The sequence below is a fragment of the Podarcis liolepis genome (genome assembly GCF_965112155.1).
Source record: "Podarcis liolepis genome assembly, chromosome: 8".
In the NCBI taxonomy this organism is placed as follows: domain Eukaryota; kingdom Metazoa; phylum Chordata; class Lepidosauria; order Squamata; family Lacertidae; genus Podarcis; species Podarcis liolepis.
This window is the reverse complement of record NC_139560.1, coordinates 55,143,559-55,160,617: the sequence shown is the minus strand read 5'-3', so window position 1 is coordinate 55,160,617 and position 17,059 is coordinate 55,143,559. Positions and strand designations below refer to the sequence as shown.

Genomic DNA, 17,059 nt, shown 5'->3' with positions numbered 1-17,059 from the left:
CGTTTTTCCAGTGGGTCTATACAAACATTTAAGTTGGGTTGTGTGAGGTTTTTCGGTCCCTTTCATATAAAGAAATGTATGGCTAGCCATGAATTATAGACTACTGCAAACAGATGTCCTTAGAGAGCTATACTTCTGCAACCAAACTTATTACTTGCTTACTTAAAATATATTCTTATTTCCAGTCACTGAGATTTAGAATGTGTACACATTATACCTTTGAACTGCATTCAAAGCACATTCTTTCCCTCAAAGAATTCTGGGCACTGTAATATATTCCTAATTCAATTACAATTACCAGCAACCCTTAACAAACTACAATGCCCAGAATTCTTTGGGTGTGTTCACAACCTACTTTGGTGTGTATTCAAGTTGCATAACAGCAGGTGGTTTCTTCTAGATCTGAAGAAACCATGATTGGGTACAAAGAGACATGTGGAGAGCTCTATATACACAGTGTGGAAAAAGGACATGCTGTGGCAAAGGCAGTCAATAGCCCCATCATTTCATTTTAACTCTTGAATATGTAGGTTCATTTTTTATTATTTTCCAGGGTTAGAAAGATTTGTTAGCAGAGGGATGATACATGTCCTTGGTTAAATAGTTCAACCTGCTGCCTTCTGGTTCCCAAATGTATCAGGTCAAAGAGGAAATAAGAACATTTGTTTTGACTCCAAACAATTTAAACTGGTGTATTTGAAGGGATTACTAAGAAGTCCTTTGAGAATTTATATATGTAGCAGGATTCAAAACTGAGCGGAAATAATATGTGTTAAAAACTATAGACTGGAAATAAAGGTGAAATCCTACAAAACATTTTGGAAAACCATGTTTACTTCACACCCCTTATTTTTGGTTGTCAAATGCAAAAGGCCCAGGATGTTATGAAGGAAACCTGCCTTAAAAGGCACTTTCCCTACATTATTTGAGAGGCATCTTGATAACACTGAAGGAAAACCCAGCTATTTTATTGTCAATTGCTAATATTTTCAGGTTTGAGACTCATAGGCATAGAATAGAAATTAAATTTTCCAAAAGACGTGTGCCACATAGTACAATTCCCCTCTATTTACATAATCAAATATAAGGTAAGATTCAAGAGCAAACAATTTCAAACTGGCAAGTTCTTTTGTTTCTCCAGGAAAAGATAGAGGATGTATTTGCTTTCCCCCCCTCCCGCCACCCCCATCCCTACACACTCTGAAGTTCATTTTTTATACAACACATATTATATATTACACAAAGAGAATATACAGAATTTACTACGATATATTAGTCTGATAACATAGAAAAGGTCTTCTCATCAAAACACAGAGATGGCAAATTATAGTTCAGGGCCTAATTCGATAACAAAATATACAGTCACTAAAATCATTTTTTCCCCTCAGCTATTTTTTGCAGTCTATATAAGTAATGTGTGCAACCTATGTGGAATCTGGGTAGGGGGAAAATGAAGAGTTATGGCTAGAAAAATTGAAGAATTACGCAGACAAATATCGGTTATGTGGCCATAGCTTCAGAAAACATGTTCCTGACTCTCAGTGTCCTTATTGCCCATAAAAGAACATTTCACATGGTCAACAGCTTAAATTTATGTGGACCCTTAGGGGTAAATTTCCAGTGCAGTGAATGAGAGACCACACATTCACTTCACACTATCGTTAATGGGAGTTGTGTGTCTACTTCTCATTTAGTGCAGTGTGCTAAAAATATGTCCTTTGTTGTAAAAAGCTAAATATCTGTCAACCAATTCTCCTCCTTCTCTTCCCAATGCAGCAATAAAAAAGCAGTGGGGTGTGTGTGTGTCTTGAAATCACCATACAAACTCCTCCCTCGTTTTCTATCATAAATCTGTGTAAGGAGAGCGAGTTCAATCCAGAGAAAATTAAAAATGCTTGAGCCCCACAAAAATCTGCTATACACTTTGGTCTAATTGAGCTTAATGGGTTTTAAGCATTTGTTTTCTTTGCTGTTTCACACTCAGTCAGTCTGATAAAGAGCCTTTGTTCCCTCTGATGCACACACGAGGTTTCTGCACAATGGCTCTTCCCAGTTGATGCTCCCACAAAGATTGGCTGTTTCCACTGAAGTGAATGGGGAGTCCCTCATGGGTGAGGAAAGCTGTGTGTGTGTGTGTGTGTGTGCACTTTAAAGTTCCCTAAATACACAACAGACCACTGGATCAGTGCAATTCTGTCTGGATGGTCATAATGTATGCTGAAACTAAGGGTCACTGATTGTAAGCTGCAGGGTACTCTGACAGGCTCCATTATGAAACATCCAATAGAGCAGATTTATTGTGAGCTGAAGCCACAATTTTGATTCTAATTGCTTTATCCAGTAAGTTTTATTTCACACTGCATGTCTCTCCCCCTCCCCATTAAAATCAGTGTTATTTTTATAGTAAAAGAGATACCAGAACTCTCCATGAACACCCCCCTCTAAAAATGGCAGTGGCGCCCACCTGAAAGGTGCCGGAACTGAGTTCCGGCGAGTTCCGGCTGGGAAAAAAAGCCCTGAAAAATTTGTAATAAGTATCACAGCCCAGAAGTGACTCATACTTAAGGACTTTTTACAAATCCTGCAGGACTTCTGATTTTATTTTTAAAGAAGCAGCCCCCATCGTAACCTAAGGCATTACATAGTTTGGAAAGTCTCCTGAGTTCAATAAGTGACTGGACACGATCCAAGGGTGTTGGGGGGTTTTTGGGGTGGGGGGCAGAAATTTCATTCATTTCTCATTTAACAGTGAACCTACCTAATTCACATTTTCCATAACAATACCAGAACAGAAACACAACTATCCTTTGAAACTCAGTTTTCCACATTTTGCAATGCAGTTCTCTGGCCAAATAATTTGAACAAAAATGTATTTGCTGAGGTAAAGTGTGCATAATAAGGTGTGTATTAATGAAAATAACATATGAAATTGCTTTGTATTAGGGAAATCTTGTAAAACTGTGTACACACATATTCTGAGGCCTATAAATCATGACTGCAGCATTAGCTTCCGTATTTCCTGGGACTTTCCAAATCATTGTGTTGTCCGCTCCTTTCTGCTGAAACACCCTGTTGGCTCATCTTGCCTGAACACAGAAAACACCAGCAGGAATTAAGGAATGCTGGGACTTGTCATTCTCATGCCAGGATGTTACACAAAGTTTTCCTCTGGGCCAGTTCTGATAATATCTTTGAACCAATTTAGCCATTCCAGGGAGTGCTTTCTTCAATCATCAATGGAAAGATAGCACATCCCAAGTTTGCATATTCACGTAACATCTAATGCCCATAGGTCTCAATTGCTTGGCCAATAGTCTGAGGACTCAATATTGCAGTTTAGGCCTAATTGTATTGGATTTTACATGAATAAGCTGACTTTAAGCAGTTGTCACCTCTCTAAGCTGGGGTGAGCCAAAGATACTGCCTGAACTTGTACTATGTCTCTCAAACTACCAACCCAAGATTTTCCAGTACCTTATCTTTGTTCTAGAAAGGAGCCTTCACCAACAGTTCACGGCTCAGAGTGCTGCTCATTCTATTAGTTTAAACAAACAACTTGCACATAGACACAGGGAAATGTTTCCACATAAATATCCTCAAGTATACCTATAATTTAGCCTATATCCGCCCCTCTCCAGGGAAGTGGACTTAGGTGGGTTCACCAGACCCAAGTAAAGTTCACCCACCGAACTCTCATTGCTTGGACATGGACCCTCTGCATGTATACATTAATTCCTGACCATTGCTTTGCAGGCATGTTATGGATGTTAATAATTTTCCTCTTACCCAGACCACAGCACATCCAGGTTCCATAGCTGAAGTGAGGACTATTTGGTTGCTAGGAAACCCTTTTATTACTATCAGTATCTGCTTGCTAGACAAAGCTAGAGTCGCTAATCATTACTACAGAGCAGGTGTGAATGGTGGGCTAGCATACAGACAACTATGGCCTGGATCTGGTCTGCCGACACCCAGTTGCCTATTATGGAAACGTTTCACAGAGAAAGGCACATACAGGGTATGATGAAATTGGATCACTGGATCATTTACATATATAGTATCCTATAACTTTCCAGCAACAGCAAGTTGTTATAGTGGTGCAAATCGATGCACCCTTGTTTGGTCTTACTAGGTTTAATAATAATAAATAATAATAATAATAATTTATTATTTATACCCTGCTCATCCGGCTGGGCTTCCCCAACCACTCTGGGCGGCTTCCAAAAAAAATATTAAAATACTGTAATACACCAAACATTAAAAGCTTCCCTAAAGAGGGCTGCCTTCAGATGTCTTCTAAAAGTCTGGTAGTTGTTGTTCTTTGACATCTGGTGGGAGGGCGTTCCACAGGGAGGGTACCACTACCGAGAAGTCCCTCTGCCTGGTTCCCTGTAACTTGGCTTCTCGCAGTGAGGGAACCACCAGAAGGCCCTCGGTGCTGGACCTCAGTGTCTGGGTTGAACGATGGGGGTGGAGACGCTCCTTCAGATATACTGGTTGCAAAGTTGCGGCCTTACTTACCTGTTATAAATGGATTTCTCCTGTCTAGCAGCATAGTAGGAGAAGAATGCCCCATCTGCCCCAAGTGGGATTCCTCAGAAATTTTTTTGGTAACCAACTTGCGTCACTTGAGCTAACACATGAACATGGTCTAAGACGCCAAGTATCCACTAGGGATAAGGCTAGTAGTCATGATGGCTATGCTCTGCCTCCACGGTTGGAACCAGCAATGCTTCCGAATGCCATTTGCTGGTTCCACAGAAGGGGAGAATGCTCTTGTGCACAAGTCCTGCTTGCTGCTTTTCTACTGGCCATGGGGAGAACAGGATGCTGGACCAGATCAGGGGTCAGCAACCTTTTTCAGCCGTGGGCCGGTCCACTGTCCCTCAGACCTTGTGGTGATCCGGACTATATGGGGGGGGGGGGATGAATGTATTCCTATGCCCCACAAATAACCCAGAGCTGCATTTTAAATAAAAGGACACGTTCTACTCATGTAAAAACACGCTGATTCCTGGACCGCCCGTGGGCCAGATTGAGAAGGCGATTGGGCCGCATCCAGCCCACGGGCCTTAGGTTGCCTACCCCTGGACTAGATGGTCCAGCAATCTTGTCTTATGCTTGTATGTTTTCTTTTTGTGGGGGAGGTACAGGTATGTCTTTGTGCAAAAAAACAGTCCCAAGGGGCAACGGGTGTGTGGGTGTGGGTGGGTGTGCACGCGCACGCACGCACGCATTCAACAGGTCCTTTCGCCTCTTTCGCATCTCCATCACTCAATCTGACCACTTTCCACATGTTGGAGGGGAAAGGTCTGAAGTGGGAACTCTTCTCTGCACATGTAGATTCCTCATGTAATTTAGATTGCTTTGTGATCGGAATTTGAAAGCAGGTAGGGACCCTGCAAACTTAGAGCAAGCTACTCATTTCAGACCTTCCCCCTGCAATGTTTGGAGGGTGGCTGCGCTAGGCAACAGGAGCACGGGAGAAAGGACAGGTTCGGCAAGGATTAGCAACATGGGGCATGGAGCTGCCCTCCTGACTGCAGTGTCACTGCTTCCTTGGAGGGGACTAGAGCAGAGACCTAGCAAGGTTGGGCTTATGCAGTTGCGCTGGCAGGGCCACTGCTACCAACCAAGCAGTCCTGTGGGTGGAACTGCACAGTCCTAGGCTCACCCTGGTCTGTCCAGGCAAAAAACAGTGGTGCAGGTGCCAGGAGGGCTGCTCTGCCCCACCACAGCCAGCAAGCATGGCTCTGCTCTCCCCTCAAATGCGAATGCAGTCACATTGAGTCTGAACACCCCAACAGAAACAGATAAAGTTAGAAGGCATTGTTGCACGCCACCCCAGTCTCCAAATGGGTCCAGGAGTTCCAGGAATGCACCCAGGGCTCACGTCTGCTTTTGGAAATGAGGCACAGAGGGGACTGTGGCATCTTTAAAATAGATGGTTTATTTACATATCTATGAAACCTGGGCCTGCGATGGAGGAGTTTGCACCATTAATAGCCCAAAAGGTTCTTGTTTCTCCCATTGCCGCAGCCTTGGATTCAAGCAGAAATCTTGCATGGCTCTCTTTTGCTCTCTTTGCTTTTGCAGCCTGCAGCTTTTGCACCCGGCTTCTAGCTCACATAGCGCCTCTCAGCCCTCCACTGGCTTTTTTCCTACTTGCTATCTCCCACAGAGCCACATCCTTCGTTTTCCTTACACCTCACAAGGAAACTAGCCTGGCTTGATTAGCTTTTAACACTTGCTGGATCCAGGGGTTAAAGAGGTCTGGCACCCACATACACACATAACAATATTTTTATTCATACTTTCGTTAGATATTTAATAAAAGGGAGGATAGCTAGACAGCCACCTGATTGTCGGCATAAACCACTTACAAGAAAATGACAGTATCACTTTTTAATAGATAGGGCTTTGTTTTATTTGCCATCCAGGAATATCAGCCGTTAGCACTACAGAAGTTGTTCCTGAATTGTTGCGAACACACCCATGGCTTTCGTTTGTCACAGGGCCAGGTTCCTGGAAGGAGCAGATTGCTCTGCTTTTGGCTAGTTGTTGGCATGAGTGTATACTGTATATGGGCAGTTTTTGTTTCTCTAAAGTGAGAAGATAATCCCTCATAATGGGAAGTACCTTTTTCTGAATTTATGAAGTGATTCATGACTTTAAGAACTTTTATGGGAAGTGATTTTACTTGCCTCGGCAACACTACAACAGGCCTCCTGCCTGTATTTCACAGCACTTTCGAATGGAAAGATGCCAATTTTTATATTCCGACGCCTTGTGCCAGTTACTTAAGATGTTGGCGAGAGCTGCATTCCAAAGCACCAGACAGCTCCAGTCAAAAGCAGAGTCACTAGTATTTATTTTGAAACAAGGGGACTGGGGAGTATTGTTACGCGAGCGCAGTGAAACAGCCATGAATGCATGAAGAAAGAGGAAAGGCGACATTATGTTCTTGAATCAAGGAAGAGCTAATTTTGTTCATTATTTCCAACTTGGATGTGTGTTTGTATGTGGGAGAGAGATTTCAGACAAGCATTTGCTCTGTCTGTAAAGGGAGCTAAAAGATCATTCCCAAAACGCAAGCTGCCTTATATTTATACGTTTATAAAATTATATACTTCTGCATACTCAATTTGATATAATTAGAAGGAGGAAAAGGCATCACTCGGGGTCACTTATTATCTTGTGCAATGCCTTTTCCTCAACCAAATTATATGAAATATTGACACAAGAACTAGGGAAAGGAAATGGCTTAAACTTTCGGCTTAGAGAAATCAGCATAAAACAGTCATTTCCCTTACTGTACAACAATATAATTAACTGGTGAATTAGACTGCCTTTACTCAGATGGATACCATATATCCAATATTTAGCACCAGTATTGAATAAATTGTAGTACACATTTTAACTGATCTCTAATAAAACATGCTTCATGCGAGTTTTACATCTGCATACAAATGAATTATTCTATGTTTCTTGCTGGATTTTTTTTTTTAAAATAAACACCATCTCAGACTGGAGTGAATTCAGCTACACAAATCGTAACTCAGATGTGAGGTACCAATAGCAGCTTCACATGAGATACATGGATTGATCTGAAGATCAGTAGTGGGTTTGTTTTTGTATATGTGGACTTCTAAACAAAAAAAAACCCCTCTGTTATTTTTTCTAAAGATAGTGCAAAACAGAAAAACAATAAACAAAACAGAAAATAATACATAAAACAAAGTTAAAAAAGAAAGCAGGCAACAAAGAACTATTTTGGAAAACCTACTTCCATGTAGGTTTCATCTTTCAAAGTTGTGGAGCTTTTTTTAGACAAACCCCAAAGTTGTGGATTGACTTGTCTAAGATCCAGGACAAGGTGCCGCCTTTTGGAAAGCCCCCCCCCCCCCGTCAATTCCGCCTTTGAAATCCTGGTAATATCCATACATATGACAGCCCTAACTTATACAAACGGCATGAGGACAAAATGGAGAACATTATTTTTCATGGTCATATTTCAGACACTCAGCTGTAAATGATCAAGTGGTGAGTAATCAAATGATGTACTTGAAAGCCTAGTGTGGCTGCCTGGCTGAACTGTTGCAAGAAGTGACATCAGGGGAAAGGAAAAACACTGTCTGTGGGTTGTTGGTTTTTGTTCTGTGACTGCACACCCAAGCCATCCCATCTCACTGCAAGTAATCAAGTAACAACTCCAGTATCTTGACCACACTCAGAAAGCAGGCAGTGTTATTTTTTTGTAGCTCAGGCATCTTCAGAGCTAAAGTAGTGGGAGGCCACAGGATTTGTTCGGAAGAGATAAAAGAAAGCACTTCTTCACGCAGCGCATAGTTTAAACTATGGAACTCACTCCCACAGGAGGCACTGGTGGGGTGCCACCATCTTGGATGGCTTCAAAAGAGGATTGCACAAACACATGCCTACAGACCGTTATAGCTATGCTCCACCTCCACATCTGAAGGCAGTAATGCTTCTGAAGACCAGGTGCTGAGAACCACAGCAGGGGAGAGTACTCTTGTGCATTTCCCACAGGAATCTGGTTACCCACTGTGAGAACAGGATGCCGGACTAGATGGGCAGGCTCTTCTCATATTCTTATGTAGGGTTGCCGTTTTTGATCTATTTTTATGGGAAATCGGGGGGAACGGCACTGCCAACATGGGCTGCCATACGTCCGGATTTTCCTGGACGTTTAACCAATTTCCACCCGGACACTGCTGCAGACAGCACTATTTCAGATACGTCTGGGAAATCCCAGACATATGGCAACCCTATCTTATGACCATGCATGTGTGAAACATGCGACCCAATTCTTACTCAGAAGAAGCAAGTCCCTCCAAGTTCAAACGAGGCTTCCCCTTTAGTGTGTTTATCTTACAGCCCTAGACTTGATACAGGCATTCAGGCAACTGTGCCAATGCCTACTGCAGGGTGGTCCAACAGCGGCCCTCAAGGCCTTTTTTGGCAGCCGTCAGCAACATTTGATAATTCCCTTGCCCAGCCCTCATGCTGCCTTCCCAAGGTCAGGTAAGCAAGGCCCTGGGCATTGGGAAGGAGGCGTGAAGGCTCTCTAGAGTGCTCCAACCTTCTTCCCAAAGCCTAGTTAGTGCTGCCCAGCTTTGGGAAGGGGGTGGGAGGTCTCTAGGATCCTGACATAGGCTCATGCCTTCAGCACTTCGGCTTTGGGAAGGCAACATGAGGGCTGAATGGGGGTCATCAAATTTTGGGCTCCCTTCCCCCGTGCACATGACAACCCCCCAGGAGTTCTGTGTCAAAGTACTCTTGCAGCCCACTTAGTATGAAAAAGTTGGACTGCCTGGGCCTGCTAGAAAGGTAATATAGTGGAGGCACTTATATGTGCCCACTGTGTTTGTAGAAGTGGCTCTGCGTGCAGATTGCAAGTTAACTGTGCCAACGCACACCCTAATTAATTAATAAATCACACAAAGAACTTGCCATGTAGAAATTATTTAGTGTGGCTGCATTTCAAAGAGTCACCCACTCAGTTGCAGCTGAATCAGTTCAAAGTTGTGGTTTATCATTAGGTTTCCCTTTCCTCACACTTGCCCACTTTATGATAAGCAATGCATGCTGGGATCCCTGCTGCAATCCGATTCCCTGAAGGTGGATTATGTTGACAAAGGGCTGACCCATCTAATCATGTTCTACAGATGAATGTTCCAAAAAGAGAAATAATTTGGTGCCACTGTGCTTGGAATAAGGAATACTGACGCCATTTTGTTCAAATATAAATCATAGGCATCTATTATGTTGTGTACAACTCTGTGCTTTAGAATCCTTTCAGATAAGAGATAGAGGGCAATCCAAGTCAGCAGGGATTAGTTCTGCTGAAGTCCTTCTGACATAAAGCACTCAGTGTGGTCTTCCAATATAGAAATATGCAGTGCAAACACCACTTATCTTGACATGTTCCCACCACAACCAAGCATGGTGCTTCTACTTAATGTTCTTGCACTCTCTCATAGTTTAATTATGGATGGTATCAGTCAGATTAACATACAGTGGTACCTTGGTTCTCAAACAGCTTATTTGTCTAACAAATCAGCTCCCAAATGCCACATACCCAGAAGAAAGTGCTCCAGTTTTCAAACTTTTTTGGAAGCCGAACGTCTGACACAGCTTCTGCTTGAGTGCAGAAAGCTCCTGCAGCCAATCAGAAGCTGCACCTTGGTTTTCGAATGGTTTCAGGAGTTGAATGGACTCCCAGAACCTTCTGGCAGTTCCCTTACTGCGAGAGGCCAAGTTACAGGGAACCAGGCAGAGGGCCTTCTCGGTAGTGGCGCCCTCCCTGTGGAACGCCCTCCCACCAGATCTCAAAGAGAACAACAACTACCAGACTTTTAGAAGACATCTGAAGGCAGCCCTGTTTAGGGAAGCTTTTAATGTTTGATGTATTACAGTATTTTAATATTTTTTTGGAAGCCGCCCAGAGTAGCTGGGGAAGCCCAGCCAGATGGGCAGGGTATAAATAATAAATTATTATTATTAATTATTAATTATTATTATTATTATTATTATTATTATTATTATTATTATTATTATTAAGTTTGAGAACCAAGGTACCACTGTACTTAGTTTTGGCATTTCTAGTTTACTTTAGCAAGGTAAAACAGAAGGTAAAGGACCCCTGGACAGTTAAGTCCAGTCAAAGGCGACTATGGGGTGCGACATAGCTGCATCACTCCACACTAAGTAAACAGCAAGGCTGTGCATTTTTCATTGGTATGCAAATGACACTTTGAGACCTGTCTGAGTGGTGAAAACACCACAAAATGCAAATATAAGTTCAAGGGAAAGAACTCTTCTCTGCATCACTTGAAACATCTGCCAATATCACTTTTACATCTATTCCTTGACAATATGCTATAGGAAAACCCAATGACAAAAGCACGCATAGCATCTATATGAAAAACACTGTGAAAGATTAACCAGGGATTTAGACTTCGCATTAATTATGCTTTTATCTGCTGCTTGTTTCGCTTCTGTTGTTTGCAGTTGCATACTGAGTGGTGGGGCAGCATTGCTCACCTGACTTCCATCCAGCCGAGTCGCTGTAGCAAAGCAAAACAGAAAAGGAGAGGTTGGCATGATAAAAATACACCAGCAGTTCACTAGATTGGCACCATACCAATCATGATGCCAACTTCTGCCACCATATGCAGATCAGCCCTACCTTGCTATATGCTGCTAGGAATATAGGAAGTTGCATTGTCCTAGCTTGGTTCCCATGGCCCTTAGTAGAATACCATGAATCACATGTAGGGAGAGGGCTATTGTGCCCACGTCCTGCTCCTGAGCGTTCCATAGGCACCTGCTTGGCCACTGTGAGAACAGGGCATTGGACCAGAGGGGTGTTTGACCTGATCCAGCAGGCTCTTGTTATGTTGTGAAGGAGAATGAGCAACTTACTGGTGCAAAGGGCTACAATCATGGCCACACGGCCCTTGCTCCTGCTGCCAAGAGCTAAGCCACGATTTGTCTTAGGTTCTCTCCAAACACACCACAAGCTGCAACCAATGATAAAGTGTCATGCAAGCAAGGCCACTGAATCAGACCATCTAGCTCAGTATTGTCTCCACTGACCGCCAACAGCTTTCCAGAGTTTCAGAGAGGAGTCTTTCCCAGTTACACCTGGAGATTTGGGGAAGGGGGGGGGGTGAACTTAGGACCTTTTACATGCAAATCGGCTGCTCGGCCACTAAGCTTCAGCTTTGCTAAGCATCTTCAAATCACAGATAAAAGACAGTACCCCAATGTTTTAAATAAACAAACATGAAATCAAAGACACCAAGCTCCTGTTTTGACAAGTATCCTTTTGCCATCTTTGTTCTGAAAAATCCTTGAAATTATTCAGCGATCAGCTTGGTTTTCTGTAACCCTTAATTTACTCTGCATTTCAATCAAGGTTTTTAATTCAGAGTGTCTGGGGGGGGGTCACAACAACAAAGTTATTCAAAAGCGAATAGCATGCAACACGTGTAACAAATAATATCCTGTTCTAATCACATATGCCTATGTCTAGCTTCTAGTGAAACCATCAAACATTAGATTACTGTCCTGCCATTAGATTCCGCGACAACAGTGCAGAAGCAATCTCTTGTACTGGCTTCACTTTCCGTTCCAAAAGTTCTCTTTTGCAGCTTGGACTTGCAGGAAACAAAGAGGAAAAGTTCTCTTTGCTTCACACAGTTCCAAAACAACCTTCTAAAGATGGCTGCCAACAGCTCCACAAAGGAAAATGAAGCTTTCGGCCCTTCATAACACAAAAGAACATAGCCAGGCTATGAACATATAATTTTGGGGAACTCTACAACTCCTTTGAAACTTACAAGAAAACCTCATAACCAACCTGCTCCTAGGAGTTCAGGACTTCTTAGAAAGAAGTCAATCAGGCATCCTTTTTGCCTGATCACTAGTTCCAAACTGCACTCCACGTCTTCTCACTCTGTATTTTTTAAAGGAACATATGCAAGTGGCTTACACTTACATATGGTGTAACAGGTGTGTGTCCATTCAAATCAAGGATGGAGAACATTTGTCACTAGAAATTGATGAACTTCAGCTCCCATCGGCCTCAGCTAGCCTGGTTGATGGACAGGGGTTATGCAAGTTTCGGTTCAGCAACACCTGGAGGGCCGCAGGTTCCTCACACCTGATTTAAATGATAACAGCTCCAGCTTGTAGTGATTGCACACGTGAAGCTTTTGCAAAGCAATCTGAGCACCAGAACTCTCATACAGTGGGAATCAGCCCTGCAAACAGGCTTCCTGAATCAGTTTCCTACCATGCAGATTATACAGCAAGCACTGGCTGAATTCGGGAGGCAGTGAAACATGGCTATTAAACAAGTGGCAGCCAGTCCTGACATTGGATCCCTAAAATTTCTGACCGCCACTCGAGTCCATTAATAGATTCCTATAACAGGCACAGCATTTCCAAACTGCCGATAATTCATCAGGCTCTCTCTGGTTTCAAGGGGAACCTAATTTACGTGCTTGCTTCCAGAAACTTTGACAACCACACATACATAAATGCATGCATACATACATAATTTTATTTGTATGCTGCCTTTCCAGAGTTCAAACCATGCTCAAGGTGGTTTGGGGGGGGAAATACATAACTACAACATAACAGAAGTAGTTAGAAACAATAAATAGAACATTAAAAAATACACAAAAAAACCTGAAGAATTTCTGCACAAATCGCAATAAGATTTAAAACAAAGATACAAAAAGCCAACAGCAACAACCCCCTGCAGGCAACACCCCAGCCAAAGAGTCTGTTCAGCAGCCTCAGCTTCTGTAGCTGGAGTCAGTCATAGCCCTGCCCTCCCAGGTAGAAAAAGGCCTGAGGGACAGGGAGCAGGTCTTCACAGCCAAGATGATCTCTTTGCAGCCAAGGTGCAATGTTCATGCTATTTAAATGAAAATTAAGGAAACGTATGAAAGAGGATCTTTATTTATTTAGCATATTTCACCCGAAGGTCCCAGAGTTAGACCACATAGTATTGTAAATGAAATAAAACAATAATAAGAAAACCAGGCAACATAAATTCTGTACAAATAAGCTTAAGCTTATCCTAACTTAATCGTTTGAGCACCTTTCTACATTTTTCAGTCCTAAACCACCCTTAATCATTTTTGTTCTGGCTTTCCATTAGTGTTCAGTAGTTCTTGTCTTAGTCCAGTTTCCCCACCCCCTCCTAATTTCTGTCTTGATTATAATTTTTAAAAATACTGATGTTCCAAGTTAAATCAGTTTATTCTATCTATCCACCTACACACACAAATGTGGACTCACACAAACATATTGCAAGTGTTTTTTCATAGCAGTGCATTGGCTTTGTACCAGATTCAGATAATTAGTAAAAGTTATTATAATTGTATTCCTAGAAATAGGTGTAGCAAAGTGTATTTGAGTGCGTGTCTGTGTTTTAAAACTCAGTGTATGTATATGAGACAAAATGAGAGAGGGGGAGAGAGAAAGAGAGAGCGCACACCACGAATTATCTATGCATAAAGAAATTAAAAGAGGTTTTTTTCCAGAGCAATTGAAGCCCATCTCTTGAACAATGACGACAGCTCCTCATTTTCGACAACAATAGAGGGCACGTAGGAGTCAGGCTCATTAGAATATCTGTGGCTCTTTTCACTTCTCTCTGCATTAAGCCCCCATAATGTCAGTTGTCACTTATTAATGACAATTAACTAGTAATCAGTAGTGAGACTCTTCGAGGTGGTCCTTGCCTGACAGGTGAAGAAAGAGAACATTGCGTAGTGCTATGCAGTGACATGGAACCTTCAAAGGGAGCACGGCATTTCCATAAATTATTTCAGAAAGAAATTTTCTTTTATATATTCTCTTTAAAGCTTAAGGATCTTTAACCCCTAAAAGGACTATGCTTATTCTGATGGCCTCACATTCCCCAAAGGCTGTTACGAATGCGATAAAAGCTGGCACTACCTTACCCCTCTAAGATGTAGGATATGTTCCAAAGCCTAGACTGCCTACGAATCCATTTGGTACCCTTATGTATTCTACGGTCTTATGGAACAAACACAACGTATCACCTTGGGAAGCCAGTAGATAATGAGAAAGATGTGGGGTGAAACTTTACACCCTTTGGGGTTACTTTTTATGTATGCATTTGCAAAAAATAATAATCATATTTTGACCAGGAATAAATACATGCGACTGCAATGTCTGAGTGCGTATTCCTTTCCGTCACAATAGTGGATAACATTTGTTCAGTCTGGACATTTCTCTCTCTGCTTGGATTATTAATAGCTGACCACTATAATAAACAAGGGACATGGGTGGTGCTGTGGGTTAAACCACTGAACCTAGGACTTGCCAATCAGAAGGTCGGCAGTTCGAATCCCTGCAACGGGTGAGCTCCCGTTGCTCGGTCCCTGCTCCTGCCAACCTAGCAGTTCGAAAGCACGCCAAGTGCAAGTAGATAAATAGGTACCGCTGTGGCGGGAAGGTAAACGGCGTTTCCGTGCGCTGCTTTGGTTTGCCAGAAGTGGCTTAGTCATGCTGGCCACATGACCCGGAAGCTGTACGCCGGCTCCCTTGGCCAATAAAGCGAGATGAGCGCTGCAACCCCAGAGTCGTCCACGACTGGACCTAATGGTCAGGGGTCCCTTTACCTTTATAATAAACAAAGTGCTTACATTTGGAATGGCATATAGTTCCATGGCTTGAGCCTAAGGCTGAATTTTAAAATACACTTACTAGGGAGTAAGTCTTACTGAACACTGTGGGATAGACGGAGTAAACGCGTAGAATGGTGCTGGAATCCCACTCAAGTAGATAAACATTCTTCCATCGCCCCTGTTAAATATGCTTAGGGTTACAGGCTAATTTGGCTTTACCTAATTTGACTTTACCTAAAGGTAAAGCACATTTTCCCTCCTGGTTAAGCTGCAGTTCTTTTCAGGGCTTACTTCTAAGTAGGCATGCCTAGGATTCCACTGCAAATCTAGTGCTAAATCTAGCAGTGCAGAACGCAGCAAACCTTTTCATTTTTTCATACGGGAAATGAAATATACCCGAATTTTCACTCTATAACAGCTGAGGTAGAGAAGCTATGGCCTTTCAGGTGCTGAAGGATTCCAATTCCCATCAGCCCCAGCCAGGATAGCCAACTGTCAGGGATGATGGGAGTTGTAGTGTGGCACACAGATGCTTCCTCACCCCTTATGATGGCAAGTTTATTCCTCATCCTTATCCTTTAAAATCCTAAATATGGGTGGTATTGAGCTCCGTTTTACTCAGAGTAGGCCCACTGAAATTAATGAACACGAGTAAGTTGATAACGGAAGGTAGTGTATGAAAACCTAAGAAAATAGAAATAATGGTTCAATTAATAAATAGGCAACTTCTCCTATTTATGCCCAATCACCATTAATATGCAGTAATATAAAATGCAACATTAGAATAATATTAGCATGGAATAAGAATCAGCAAGGCTAAAATGGGGTTTGAAGCTACACTAACAAAATGATTTGTAAAAGCTTGGAAAATTTCTTTTACAAAATTTGCTCGGTGCTGAAAGGACATTAGTGTAAGCACCAAGCAAAGCTTTCTGGGGAGGGTATACTGCTGCAGCAGGGGTGCAATTACTGAAAAGGCCCTTTCAACTGTATCTCACTTGGTGGGGGCACTTGAAGAAGGTCTCAGATGAAGATTTCAAGGCACAGGTAGGAATGTGCAGAAAGAGGCAACCCTCCAGGTTCCAAAAGATGAAAAGTGTATTCCATATTTTGCTCTCCATGAAATGTAGTAGCACGTACCATGTAGAACAGAAGTTTCCTTTACACTTCTGAAAATCTCTCCCCCTTCTGTGAACCCTACTGAGTCCTTTGCCAGCGATTAGGAACATTCTAATGCAACCAGAGTTAATACTGGATAGTGAGAATAGTAATGATAATAATAAAAATCATCATGCAAAATGCAATACTTTTTGAGATAGAGCAGCATTCACTTTTGCTGGCCCGGAACTCAAGCCTCACCATTTCTTTGCTTCAGTGGAAAGCTGGAGTGGTTAAAAGGAAAGAAAGCCACCTGGAACATTTAAACACTTGCTCCCTTTCAAAAGGCCTGGCTGCTGTGTTTTTTCCTCCCTCAAAACCTACAGAAGGATGGTGACTTGCTGAGTTGCTCTGCCAATTCTCATTGTTTTGTTGGAGGATGGCTCTTTTGTGACATTGAGCTTGTAACTGTGCTTCCATGACAACAAATAAGATGTTATACATTGGAACCTCACAGTGACAAACTAAGTGTAACCAGGGCTTAAAGAAAAATGTTACATTTAACAGAACAATCGGGGGAAAGGAATGACAGCAGAAAATGTGGGCAAGGGCGCATGTATGTGCGCTGTCTAAGCGTTTGTGCGATTTCTAGACTGGGAATACAAGGGGTTTCCTATGGGTTTATGTCATGACCAAGTTTCTTCACCGTTTAATATCGTTTGACTCATTCAGGAGGGGAGGAAATCAATTAAACACTGATAGAA

At 42.4% G+C, this 17,059-nt stretch overlaps 1 long non-coding RNA gene across 1 annotated transcript; it reads right to left on the bottom strand.

The window, feature by feature from the left end:
• Positions 1-13,067: 13,067 nt before the first annotated feature.
• On the bottom strand, positions 13,068-16,480 carry LOC310713678. Its single transcript, XR_014529401.1, has 3 exons — positions 16,196-16,480; positions 15,594-15,881; positions 13,068-13,453 (listed from the first exon to the last, which is right to left on the bottom strand). It is a non-coding gene; the product is annotated as an uncharacterized lncRNA (long non-coding RNA).
• Between the last annotated feature and the right edge of the window lie 579 nt (positions 16,481-17,059).